Source organism: Pinus tabuliformis, chromosome 1_2, assembly GCF_031772625.1.
Source record: "Pinus tabuliformis cultivar Carrire ecotype Pingquan chromosome 1_2, CPIR1, whole genome shotgun sequence".
NCBI lineage: Eukaryota > Viridiplantae > Streptophyta > Pinopsida > Pinales > Pinaceae > Pinus > Pinus tabuliformis.
This window is the reverse complement of record NC_142298.1, coordinates 663,844,816-663,858,017: the sequence shown is the minus strand read 5'-3', so window position 1 is coordinate 663,858,017 and position 13,202 is coordinate 663,844,816.

The window sequence follows — 13,202 nt, the reverse complement described above, 5'->3', positions numbered from 1 at the left end:
TCCTTCGGGTAACAGATAGGGAGTGGAGTATGAGGTGCATGGGTGGACGGACGTGCCAAATAAGACGGACAGAAATGTGACAGGGAGGTGGAGGACAATCGGGAGCAGTTGTGAATGAAGTCTGTCGGATCGAGGGGAATGCACGGTGGAGATCATGCGCAGGAGGCTTTGATGTTGTGGTGGGAGCAGAACATGTCCTGGCCATTAGATCTTAGGTGGGTAGATCCGACGGTAGTCGGGCGGAAGAGGTGCTTGGCGGATAATGGTCGGGGTGGTTTTCTAAGGCGAGAGCGATTTTCATTGGATGAGCATTCGGCGGTAAGTGGTAAGTGTTAGAGCTCGCCTGATTCCACTTAGCGGATGACACATAGTAGTGGAGGAGAGAGAGAAACCGCCCTCATCGAGCAGGTATTCCTTGTGCTTATTACCTATGCCATATGGATGGCAGTCGTTGATCTGGGCGGGGCAGATCAACGGCGGTGGATGATCGTGTATGTTGTCGTGGACCTCATCAGACTTCAAACTTAAGCGCTATTCTCCACAAGTTTCGTCGGGTCCGGGTTCCATCGCATCGCAAATCTCATGGTGCTGCTTTGTTTTGGTATGGCGATGCGATGCGATCGCAATCACATATCGCCATTTCCTTATTGCCTGCACTGTTACCTCCGCCGAAAAGGAAATTTGTGATTTTGCTGTTAGATCTAGGCCATTGATTGACCAAATCGGATGGTGGTTGTGCATTGTTGGGTTTACGCCTGCGGGGAGGGTTTTTTTTGTAGCCTTTGAAGTGTTTAAGCCTCCTGATAGTGTATTGCCACCCTTCCAAGGGCTTTCCTACTGCGACTATTTCGATCGATGGATGACCTTTGACAAAAATTGAAGATTCAAGATCATGAATGGATCCCTTGGCATGAGTTTAAGTAGATTTACAGACTCTGGGAGTGTTTTGAATCCGTTTTTTATCCTTTTGTCAGCAGAGCTAACACTGGCTCCTTCTGGGGATGAAAGCCTCCCTGTGAGATTTCAAGAACTAAAAATCAATGCCTTTCCTGCATACAACAAGATCAAATCTTCCTCCTAATGTTGCATTGGGCATGGAGTCTATTAAGCATGAAAACAAAAACTTTGAAAACAGCATATTTACAATTCCAAGGCCTGAAAGCCTTAACTGGAATAAAGTTCAAAGAACAACCCATTGAATAGGCCATCAAAAACATATCCTTCCTTTGATGCATTCCTTTTGAGAAAACAGTCACCATACTGAAAATTGACCCTTTTTACCTTTCTATGAAAGGTTTCTTTCTCTTGGTCAATGTGCATATCAGCGAATTCCTCAAAGACTTGTAGAAGCCTATTGATTTGATCGCCTACTTCAAAAAAAAATTAGCATTTGATATTATCAAGAAGATATGGTCTATATTTCACCTCCTCTTTGTATACATTTAGCCTTGGATGTTTTTCTTGGAAGGTTTTGTACACCTGTTGAATGATAAGGTTTGCTTTATACTCTGTTGTGTCTTTTGTGACCTAAAAATTTAATATAAAAGGTGAATCAATGGATTCTTGTGTGGGGGACACAAGGACTTCACCTATTCCTACAGCTTCCTTAGAGCAAGCCCCATCAAAGAGCATGTCCCAAAACTGTGGGCCTTCCTCGTTTGTGATCTAGCGAACTGGTTTTTTAAGCTGCATAGAAGCCAACTAATAAATCTTGGTAATGTCAGCACTGCGCTTATCTATGACAGCCTTGGGCATTGAATTATGGCTGGATTCTATATCCAGAAGGAAATTATGAAGGATTTTATCTCTAATAGACAGAGGAACATAGAATTATGGGGGGTTGTCTTCACAATTTTCGATCATTGGGCTGAGAATAACAGCTGGTTGGTCATTTTGCAGATTTACATATTTAGTGGAAGCTTGGATGGTTTCAGGCTCAACATCCTCAAGGATAGATTTCTTGAAGGACTCATTCTTCGCTGGTTCAATCAGGGACGTAGGTATTCTTGGCTTCTGGATTTTTGATTGAAAACTAAAAGAAGAAGGGGACTTGTCAAGGCCTCTCACCTCTATGGTTGGAGCTTTGAGGAGGATAGGATCAACTGTTGGTTGCTTCTGCTTATTAGCTTGTTGTTCAAAAGGGACAGCAATTTTATGAGCAGGAGTTCCTTTGACATTATTCATCATAGATCTCAAATCATATTAGTGCTAATCTACAATTTGTAGAATACCTTCACTATTCCATTCTTGGTTGATCTAGCCATTGAATAATGACCTCTCATAGGCAGCTTTGGTTAAACAAGGGGCAATGCCTTTGTCTTCCATGCAATGGATCTCATCATCTTCATCAAGCCGCGCCTCTTCCATGACTACATTCTGGAAAGGGGTATTCACCCTTTGGTCTTCATTGGTATCTTTGCTCCTTTTCATGATCTGCAACTACTCATTTACTCTTCTACATGGATTCGAATTTCTAGGAGCAAAAGTGTTAGGAATTCTTCCTTTCACAGGGTGCTTCTCCACTTTTAATTTGGATATTTCAGAGACTAGTGACTCTATCATCTTGGTCATCTTATCTATCTTGGGGTCTGAAGATGAGGAAGATTCACCCCTTTGTCTCCTTTGGTCAACATGTCCCTTGAGTTTTTCTGCAACCATGATGTTGGACTCTACCTCCAAGGCAGCATCCTGCATTTCAGCCAAAGAAGCACATCTTCTCTCCCTCAATAGTAGATAGAAATCAGAATCGAAGGCATTGGCATAGGTGAGCTTAGTAGAGGTAGGGGTGGGTTTCACTTCAGCTGGTATCTTGTTGTACATGTGGTTAAACCTTTTATTGAAATCAAAAAGTGACTCCCCATTTTCCCTTTTCAGGTTCCCAAACTCAGTATGATAGTAGAGCAGATCTTTCTTATCCCCCCAATGCTTTAGGAATACATCATCCAAGGCCTCAATATCAGTTATAGATCTAGGGGTCAATTCTCTGAACCATTTTCTAGCCTCTCCATCTAGGCTTTGGACAAATACTCTCATCCACACATCATCTTCACTAATGTCTAGATTATCAGCATAGCTATAAAAAGACTCAAGATGTTCTTCAGCTATAACTCCTTCAGTCCCAGTGAACTTAGGCATGTATTTATGATATTCTCCAGTAGGCATTGCATTCAAAGGAGTGGGCAGTACTAGAGGTCCATACCTAGCAGCTATGATTCTTTCCATTTTGGTGAGTGCTTGTGGACCTGCCATGGCTATGGTGGATTGAAGAGTACTGGCAGTCTGAATGATAGAGAGCTAAGGAGTGACTGTCAGGACTAAAGGAGTATGAGGGACAGGAGGTGAGGTTTCCCTTGGGCTTAAAGCAAGAGGAGAACCTAAAGAATAGGGAGCTTTATGAACCTCTGAAAGTTTTTCTTCACTGCTAGTGTGAGAGGCTATACTCTCGACAAGTATTTGTTCTATTACTAGCCTTTCTTGTAGAAATATAGAGGATTGTTTAGGTTTACCTGATCCTGATGCTCCTTTCTGTGATATCTTTCTTTATTTGATGATCTTCTCAGGGTCAGGTACTGGGTCAGCTGGTGAATTCAGAGGATTTCTCTGGGTATGCCTCACAAACTGAGCCGGAACTATGACGTGGAGTCGCCAAGAAATTCGGCCTCCAGTAGAGTCGCCAGATAGATGATTACAACCAAAAATTTGTCCAGACTTTGTCTATCATCAAACTTGGATCTATGTCGTCTCCCAGGGAAGCTGAGCTTCAGTCTCCTCCCTCGAGCAACGGCGCCAATTATGTTATCACTCCAGGAAACTCTCCTAGGTTGTAGCTCGGAGATGCCTAGTAACATATAATCTTCAATATTGTTCTAGGAACTATTGTAATGGATGGTGGTTTGGTTCAAGCCAGATAACCACTTCAAATCTGTTTTCACTCCAGACATGCATGAACACCCTGAGCCTACAAGGCTTTAGACCACTAATGCTAAATAGTTTACAGTTTAAATGAATAAATGGAGAATACTAACCACACCAGCAGATGCATACATTATATATGATGGCCAGCTGCAGCCAGTAAATGAAGCTTGCAATTCTAATCTATCAACGCAGAGATAAGATGACAGTTATCCAACATTGGATATAGAAGAAACATGGATGACTTATTCAATAGCAAATCCAATTTACCAATGCAAAGATAAGATGACAATTATCTAGCATTAGATATAAGAGAAAATGTGAATAAACCTATCCAGGTGCAAGATTAGAATAGAGGGGAAATGGACATTGAACATATAATAGCAAAAGAAGCTTGTATTACTAAAAATGAAGATGAGACGCTGCGAGGAACAGAATATCTATAGTCTCCAGAAGTTGAACCCTGATTACATCTTGCTTTCAGCTATTTATAGTTTACTTTTACAATGATCCTTAGCCGTTTAGGGCTGGAGATGTCTTAATTAACCACCTACTGTCATTAACTGTCTGATTGCGTTCCGGGACGCAATTTCCCTTCCATCACGAAAACATTAATCAATTTTGGTATTGTGTTGTCCTGTTAGGTGGTTGGCTTGATTATGGCAGTGGAACTCCATGACTATTTAATTCCGCTTACTGGATCGTGCTATGTTCTTCTTTATTTGGCCATGCTTTCTATTAATTCAGTTCAGCGGTCTAACTATCATCAGACTGACAGAGTCAACCACCTTCTCCTTTAGGTAACAGATAGGGAGTGGAGTATGAGGTGCATGGGTGGATGAACGTGCCAAATCGGACGGACAGAAACGTGAGAGGGAGGTGGAGGCCGATCAAGAGAGGTCGTGAATGAGGGTTGTCGGATCGAGGGGAATGCACGGTGGAGATTGTGCGCACGAGGCTTTGATGTCATGGTCGGAGTGGCACATGTCCGGGCCGTTAGATCTTAGGTGGGTAGATCCGATGGTAGTCAATCGGAAGAGGTGCTCGGTAGATAACGGTCGGGGCGGTTTTCTAAGGCGGGAGCGGTTTCCATCAGACGAGCATTGGGCGGTAAGTGGTAAGTGTCAGAGCCCACCCAATTCCACTTAGCGGATGACACGTAGCAGTGGAGGAGAGAAAGAAACTGCCCTCATCGGGTGGGTATTCCTTGTTCTTATTTCCCGCGCGATATGGATGATGGTCGTTGATCTGGGCGGGGAAAATCAATGGCAGTGGATGATCGTGCATGTTTCCCTGGACCCCTCCAGACTTCAAACTTTATGCGCTATTCTCCACAAGTTCCGTCGGGTCCGGGTTCCATCGCATCACAAATCTCATGGTGTTGCTTTGTTTCGGTACGGCGATGCGATGCGATCGCAATCACATATCGCCATTTCCTTATTGCCTGCACCGTTACCTCCACCAAAAAGGTGATTTGCGATTTTGTCGTTAGATTTGGGTCGTTGATTGACCAAATCATACGGTGGCTATGCATTGTTGGGTTTACACCTGCGGGGAGGGTTTTTTTGTATCCTTTGAAGTGTTTAATTTTCCCGATAGTGTATTGCCACCCTTCCAAGGGCTTTCCTTCTGCGGCTATTTCAATCGATGGATAACCTTTGACAAAAATTGAAGATATCAAGAGAATGAATGGATCCCTTGGCATGAGTTTAAGCAGATTTGCAGACACTAGGATTGTTTTGGATCCATTTTTTATCCTTTTGTCAGCGGAGCTAACAGACCCTACTACACGAAAAATGAGAAATACATGAAAAATGTTATTGCAATCACGTTTTTTCATGTTTTTCTCATTTTTCATGTAGAAAGGTCCATCAAAAGTATGCAACATGGGTACTCCTTGGGTGAGGAATTAAATTTTTCATCCAAAAAGTACTCCCAATTGAAATTTGAGTAAAACCTTAGGGAGATAAGTTTAAAATACAAAGTGAAAAAACAGTTTTATTATTTTTTAATCTTTTTACTTTTTTACTCAAAAAATAGTGAATCATCCCCCATGGTTGACATCATCATCTTGAATCCTATTGGTTCTTATAAAGTTTATTTTGGTCGTACATTTTTCTTAGGAGACCCATTTTAGACCTCAAAATTCCCCTAATGATTGTGGTCTCTTTTCTATAATGTGGGTCAACCACTTATAATCATTATTAATGTGATAATTGCTTATGGGTTTTATTGACTCAACTAACTAATTATGATTCTGAGGCCCCTTGGTCTTATTATATAAATAAATGGGTTAGGGTTGGACCCTAACATGCCCTCCCCCTTCAAAAGCATACTTGTCCTCAAGGTTGAAGTTGTGGAAATTGCTAAAGAATAGTGGTTGGCTCCCATGTCTCATCCTCTGGAGAAGTTTATTTCCATTTTATGAGGACTTCTATAATGATCCTAAATAGGAAATACAAGTCATAACAGCAAATATTCTATGCAACAAAATACAAAAACGAAATGTTCAGCAGACACCCATATAAAAATTGTAAATGGAGAATTTCTCAGCCATTTTATTAATTTTCTGCAAGCCAAATACAATAGATGATGGAATGGTGCACCTGGACCAAACCCAAGTAGGAAAACAGCTGAGTTGAAGGCTGCCCAACTATTGCACAACTTTGCAATGCGCTGCTAAGAAAACTACTACTCTACTGAAGTTTGAATTGATGGTATGGGTACTAAAATTGCCTAGAAAATTATGTCCTTGTAACCCGGACTGCTTGGCCAAAACCCAGAAAATCCCAAAAGGGATTTTAGCTGGTTTTGAATTTGGTTTTTTGACCCCCTTGGAGCCTCACCCCAGCTATGGCTGACAAATTTGACCTGCTCGAAACTGGCTGCAAATCCACCTGCAAACTCCTCCAAAATGTTGGGTTTACCCTTACTATCCAACTCCTAACTCCCCGAATGAACTCTTGGCCCGACCCAGCTGCTCTCTAAGCACCACAAAATTCTGTTGTGTGGCCTTTGCGCTGTCTCTCAGCCCAGAAATGCAAATTGCTGGAATGTTGCCTCAGTTGGCTGAAAGCTCCAGCCAAAATTCCTATCCAATTCTGCTACCTCATCTCCCTCACCTCTCGAAAATTTGTGTGATCCCTGCTAGTCTCAAACTCCCTATGCATGAGTCTTGGCTACCTAGAAATATGCACTCCCTTCCTCTATGTTGTTGCTTATGTGTGTCACTGCCTCGAAACTCCTAAAGACTCATGTAAAACATCCTCCCTAGGGCGGGCATGGATGATCCCCCGAGGTAGAGGTTGAATCTCCCACGTGAGAGACTCGTGGCTAAACATTTGGTAGACTCGCTAAACCGTAGAGTGAAAAATTGTTTGTTTGTCTGCAAATGCCAAAGATGAAAAAAAATGAGAGATGATCTCTCTTTATAACTCCTTGGGCCCCCTTAGCCTCGTGTGGGCCCCTCCATCTACCCATTCGGTTTTCCCTCCAAGCATATCGAATGGCTAATTCAAACTCCTATGTGGGTGGCCCCCACATTCCACTGGCAACGAAATAAAGTCGATTTGGCCCCTAAGTCCCTAAGTCAAATGTGTGGGGCCCTCTTCCTTAGTAAAAAATGTGAAAAATTATGTAGCAGCACCCTATTACTAATGTGTTTGAGGAGAATAATCTTCTTTTTCAGAAGAGTCTTCATGGAGGGTTTGTTGGGCCCCAGGAATAACCTGATCAAGCCAGTGAGGGGAAAATTGTCCAAGACAAGCGTAGAAAGGACTATACATGAAATGATGATCTAGCTGATAAGCTGGAAGACAGGTATCTCCAAAAAATTCTACAGCCAAACGGAACTCATTCTGAGCAGTGAGGTTGACTGTTGTAACTCGGTGAGATAAACTAAATGCAAAGATGTTGTAAGCCAATGCCCCTTCCTACAATTCAATTCTGAGAAGATTAATCATGGCTTTTGCAGAAAGATTCTTGATCTCAGAATTTCTGGGAGAAAACATATAGAACAAAACTTCTAGTCAAGGGCTCCAAGACCTGTAATTGCTCATTATATATTCACAATACATATAAACCTGGATTTCCTTGTGTGTCCGAGCAAACTGGAGTATGCCATAATACTCATACCATGTGATAGCAGGGTCATAAATATAAGCAATGTGTAAATTTCCAGTATGGCCAAAATAAATATGGATATTATTTATTAAGTTCCAGTTGATGTCATATGCAAGTCTTCCATTCTGAGAATTATACCATTTGAACAAAATCATTTGTTGAACCTCAATGGGAAGTAATTTGATCTTAGTGACTAGACATTCCCAACATAATTCATGCCTGCAATCTGAACAAAGTTCAATCTGGAATCTTTGTTTCCTAGATTTAGAGCTTTCACCTGTTTCAAAAACTTTGATTTCTTGGGTAGGATTACTACCTTCTCTGGTAAGCATGTCTGCAAGGTAGTTTTCTTTACCGGATTTGTATATGATTTCAAAATCAAATCCATCAAACCATAATGCCCATCTCAAAATCCTCGAATTTCCTTGTTCTAACAGACGTTTGTTGGCAAGCATTCCTTTCATATGCTTGAGATCTGTTTTTACTCTTGATACCTCTCTTAACTGCTAAAATTTCTTTGTGTGAGGAAGGATATTTTAATTCAGTATCTGAAAATGTCCCTGATGTGTAGGCACATACTTCTTCCTTTTTATGTTGTCTTTGTAGCAATACTGCAGCCCATACATGATTAGAAGCATTTGTTTCTAAAATGAAGGGAAAATTATCTTGGGGTAATGCAAGAGGAGGAAGAGATCTGATTTTGTCCTTGATAGCTCTGACTGCTTTTGTCATGGATTCTGTCCATATTGCATTCTGCTTGAGCCTTTGTTGTATGACCTTTGTATCTGCTGACTGTTTTGCATAGAAATTTCTGATATAGTTTAAACATCCAAGAAACCATTGAGTAGTCTTGATATCTGGAAACTGGTCTGGAAATTTTAACAAATTTTGCAAAACATGATCCTGTAACATGATCTTTCCCTGTGAAATGACAAGACCAAGATAGTTTATCTTGGTTTGGGCAATGACGAATTTGTTTGGTCTGGAGGACAATACTAAACCATGCTTATATACAAGATCATAGAAATCTTCAAGATGAAGTTTATGTTCTTGGAGATCTCTACTGAAAACTAATAAATCATCTATATATACAATGACAAAATTTAAATGTCTGAATATATCTTCCATTCTTTTCTGAAATTTAGACGGTGCATTCTTTAAGCCAAAGGGTAGAACTGTCCACTGATATTGTCCGTTTGGGACAACAAATGTCATTTTGAACCTGTCACTTGGAACAATTCCTATTTGCCAAAATCCACTCTTCAGATCAAATTTGCTAAAAACATTAGCTTGGGAGATTTTTGTTAGCAAGATTTCTTTGTTTGGAAGAGGATATCTGATAGAACAAAGAGCATCATTGAGAGCTTTATAATTGATGACTAACCTCTTCTTTCCACGTTTTTGTTCTGAATGCTTGTTCACATAAAAAGTTGGGCATGCCCATGGGCTTTTTGATGGTTCAATGAGACCTCTGTCAAGCAACTGTTGAATTTCTTGTCTGCATAGCTCCTGCTCAGAAGGGCTCATGTGATTTGTTGATGCCTTTTGTGGGGTTTGTTTCATACCTTCTTTATATGGAAGTGTGATGAAATATTTTTCTCTGAACCAGAATGCATCAGGGTGTTCTGACATGCAATTCTGCTTGAGTTTCTCAAGCACTTCTTTCAAGATTTCTGGTGCATGGAGATCTGCATTTTTGATAATTTTCTGAATTTTTGTGAGATCTTTGAGAGAAACTTCCATATCTTCTGATTTTTTGTCAGGATCAATTTTTATGATAAAACTGCTTTTAGCTGCAACCTGAACTTTTGAAAGTTGGACTGTGAAAGTTATACTTTTCTTATCTACAATAATTGGCATATATTTATGTACAAAATCCTGTCCTAACAAAATATCAACACCTGCATCATAATTGTATAATGTAACATATGTTACCAGATTATTCAAAAGAATAGGAAAATCTGGAGCAACAAAATAGACCTTCATGATCTGTTGGTTGACCGCTCTGAATTGGATTTGTGTTGGTTGCCAATAGTATGATGGAATTGCTTTGTATTTGCAGCAACTGCTCATTGCACCTGTGTCAATTTGAGCGTCTAGATGATAAAGTTTATAGCCTGGTATTTTGATGCCAATTTGGATTACTAATCTATCTCCATTTCCACTAATGTCTTTTAATTCAAATTCTTCAAATTCTTTTTCTGAATCTGAGGTTTTCAGATATTCAATTTCATAATTGGGTTCAAGTGGAAGATCTGTTGCTTTAGTCATCATAGTGACAAACTGAGAGTTCAATTCATCAAGCAATTGGATGTCTTGCTTAATGTCATTGGCTGTTGTGGCTATTAAATTTCTGTTTTTCCTTATTCTACTCTCAACCTGACTGATTTGGTCTTCTAGAGTTCCTCTAAGAGAAGTATAATTAGGAGGTAAATCTTCTCTTTCTTCAACTGGTAAAAGGGTTCTGACAGGAGGAACATTCTTTTGTAATTCATTTATCCTTTTCTGAAGCCTACTTCTTGGGACAACCAAGTTAGGAGACAATTTATCAATCTGTTGTTGAAGATGACTAATTTCATTTGAAATGTTATATCCTGAGAACATTTTACAATTTGATATGAATGTACAATCATCACTGTTATCATCATCACTGATATTTACATCTAATCTCTGAAAATGTTGTGTTAAATCTTCATCATCTGAACTGGAACTATATACTAAAAAACATTCTGCTGAAGAATCATAGTCTGAAACTAGTTCCCATTCGGCTGGATTGTATGATGAAGAAAACAAGTTGAAAAGTTTGACTTGTGTCTTTTGCTTCCTGGATGGACATTTATTAGCCCAATGGCCTTTCTGTCTGCATATAAAACATTTGCTTTTATCAGCAGTAGCAGGTTTCCTTTTCTTTCTGAAAATATATCTGGATCTTCTATTATTTTCATATGATGGCACAAATTGTTTCTTCTTACCTTTCCATTTGGGTTTAGAGCAGTTGCAATTTTGGGATTTCTGCTGAGGCTTTCTTTTCGGAGTTTTATAACACCCAAATCTATATGTTTCTGAAAATAGATCACAAAGCTGAGGACTAAAGGCTAACTGCTTTTTTAGATTTCTTTTGTTCTTGTATGTTGCGCATTCATTTCTAAGAATGGTGAGGATATGCTGATGAAGGGCTGTCGGGAAAGAGAATCAATAGAAATCTTTTGCTTAGCTAATTCTTGTGTAACTAGCTCTGGAATTCTTCCTGGCATAGAAGCAATATAGTGTCACAAATATGCCACATTCTCATGGTCTGGAATATTGTAATAAAGTCCTTGCATAATGCAATAATACTCAGTGAGTAAGTCAAGATCACACAATCTTTGACTCATGAATAACTAAGCATAATGAGACTCATCTGAAGGTATAATTCCAAGGAATTCATGCGACAGTGCTAAGAGTATGGCTTCTAAAGGATCATCTTTATTTAAGATATCCATCTGTTCTGATTTATCTAGGTGCTCCCACCATAGGCGAGCATTTCCTGTTAATGCCCAAGTGATTTGGATGACTACATCTTTCCAAGGCTGTTTGGATTCAGCCTTTTCTGTGATGCCCAAGTATTGATTCTTTGTAGGAGGATCAATGTTTGATCTCTATTTAAACAATCAAAGTTTATAAATAGAGCATTCCCAATACTATGGAAAGATTCTGGATCTGATTTCTCATCAGTTTCTGCTAGATGTTGTGTCCATCTAGTGAAAGGATTGGATTGATTCTGAGATGATACATCTCCTTCTGTAAACTTGGCATTTTTATTTGAAAATTGAAAAGACTCTTCTCTTTTGGACTTAGAAGGTCCTTCACCTGATTCTCTGTGGGCAGTTTCTTTTCCTTTTATATCTAGAACCAAACTAGATAATTTATCACTTACTAGTGCAAATTTCTCTCTTGCTAAATCTGAACCTTTTTTTATTTTTTCTATTGTTTCCTCTTCTTCTTTCATAATTGTCTTAAGAAACAATGAATCAGATTTATGTCTATGATAAGTGAATTTTGGTCCTTCTTGTTCTACTGCCTCGAAATTTGGAGGAGAGTGTGGTCTAGGAAGAGCATTATGAAAATTTGTTACAGCACGGCTAATGGTATCTAACTGAGTCAAGATTTCAGTTAGTTTCTTATCATATCCTTCTTGCAAACTATCTGTTGTCTGATGCAACCTTTTGATATGATTGATAATTTGAATAATTTTGCATCTTGATTTGTTTAGCCAACTCTGGTTCTATAGAATTTCTTAAATGAATAAATTGTAGATCCCCTTGTAAAGTTCCATTCTTGAACTTTTGAGTGTTATTCCCTGGATCTAGATGTCTTTCTGAGAAGACTGGTGATATTCCAGTTTTTTCTCTAGGGAGACTGTACATCTTAAAATCTTTGAGAGGTACAAAGATTTGTATGCAAGCTTTACAGTTAGGATGTTGGCCTATATGGTCTATAGAAGAATGATCATTTTCCTCATTGGTTAAGGAAAAAAATTTCCTCCTTTCTTCTGGTTGTTTATGACAAAATATGCAATCTACAAAAGTAGAAGAACTATGGTTCTGTACATGTTTCTGATAACGAGAAACAAGAATCTTCATATTATATAAACGGTTCATGGAGGATTTTGGTTGTTTACCCAATGATTTCCATTCGTTTTTTTGGCTTTAACAAATCTAAGTTTGCTAGATCCATCAAGTGCAATTACTTTTTCCAACTGATTTGAGGTAGAGGCTAACTGAGGATACTTTTGAGAAATAGGTGTATACGGACTATCCCATTCATCAGGAAAATATACTTCTATGAAACCTAACTGAAGAGGGGCAGTATTTCCTAGTCCAACAACAACACCTTCTTTCAAAGCTATTTTTGTCAATTTTGGATTTATGGCAGGCATAGATGTAGCCACAAAATGTAAACAGACTGAAGTATGTAACTGAGCAATATGGGTGTCTAGGGCCACATCAAAACCATTGAACTGAATATATGCTTGGAGAAACTGGTTTATGTATGGATTAGTGAGAGAGATCTGATATCTGGGAACCACAGATGACCATATTGGTCCATTATTTAATGGAATTTGGAACCCTCCTATTAATGCATCATTGAAATCATTATGTCTAAAGTCCAGAACACAACTTAGGCAG